This window comes from Octodon degus, unplaced genomic scaffold (genome assembly GCF_000260255.1).
Source record: "Octodon degus isolate 3935 unplaced genomic scaffold, OctDeg1.0 scaffold00105, whole genome shotgun sequence".
Taxonomy (NCBI): domain Eukaryota; kingdom Metazoa; phylum Chordata; class Mammalia; order Rodentia; family Octodontidae; genus Octodon; species Octodon degus.
In genome coordinates, this window is record NW_004524681.1 from 4365409 (window position 1) to 4366487 (window position 1079).

The window sequence follows — 1079 nt, forward strand, 5'->3', positions numbered from 1 at the left end:
TTGCTACCCACTATATTTTAATTACATCTAAATCTTTAGCATGGCCTGTTAAGTCCCTATATAGTCCTACATCTGCCTTCTTCTTACCCTTCTCCTCTCTCTCTCTCTCTCTCTCTCTCTCTCTCTCTCTCTCTCTCTCTCTCTCTCTGAGACAGTGTAGTTCAGGCTGACCTTGAAATACTTTTGTAGCCCAAGGTGACCTCAAACTTGCAGCGACCCTCCTGCCTCAGCTTCTGGAGCGCTGGGATAACAGGTGTGCACCACTGCATCTAGCAACCTCCTACTATTCTATATACCAGCTATGCTTGCTTTAAAAAATATTCTTCAAAACTGCTGTGCTCCTTCCAGCTCAGGTCTTTTTTTAATTTATGTCAGTTGTTCACCTAGATAATGCCCACTCACAGGAGTGTCACTGGGTTCTAGACCAGCCTGGGCTGTCTAGTGAATTCATGGCAAGGCTGAACTACAGTGACTCTACCTCAAAAAACATAGGTAAAATCTTTCCTCCTGGAACACAAGTTCTGAAAAAGTAGAGATAGTGTTGGGCACACAGTATGTTGTTGAAAGAATAAATATTTTAATGCCAGGCATGGTGGTGTAGCCTGTAACCTCAGCACCCTGGGAGATTGAGGCAGAAAAACTGCTAGCTCAATCCCAGCCTGGGCAACTTAGTCAGACTGTCTCAAGATAAATGAGGACTGGGGATGTGGCTCAGTGTGAAAGCCTTGCGTTCAATCCCCAGTACAGAGGATGAAAATCTCTAATGACTTTGTAGAGATAAAAGACTACACCACGCATGATGGTGTGTACCTGTAAGCCCGGTACTCTAGAAGGCCAGGGAAAAAGGATACTAAATTCAAGCCCAGCCCCCACAATTTAGCAACTTAATGAGACCCCACCTCAATAAAAAAGGGATAGTGAGGTTGGGGCAAGGGGCACCCTCAAGCTAAGCCATGCATTTCCTTTTGTCTTCATCAAATTTTTTTTTTCTTTTCAAAGTTTTATTGATAAACATATAGCAATGAGACAGTTTCAAATCAAATCGAAAGTACAGTTTCAACAAATAATACACTGCATAT

General features: G+C 42.8%; 1 protein-coding gene across 3 annotated transcripts in view; it reads right to left on the bottom strand.

The window, feature by feature from the left end:
• The window catches only part of Usp8 (ubiquitin specific peptidase 8), an 85495-nt gene that overhangs the window by 38934 nt on the left and 45482 nt on the right, over positions 1-1079 (bottom strand). The gene's annotated exons all lie outside the window — the stretch shown is intronic.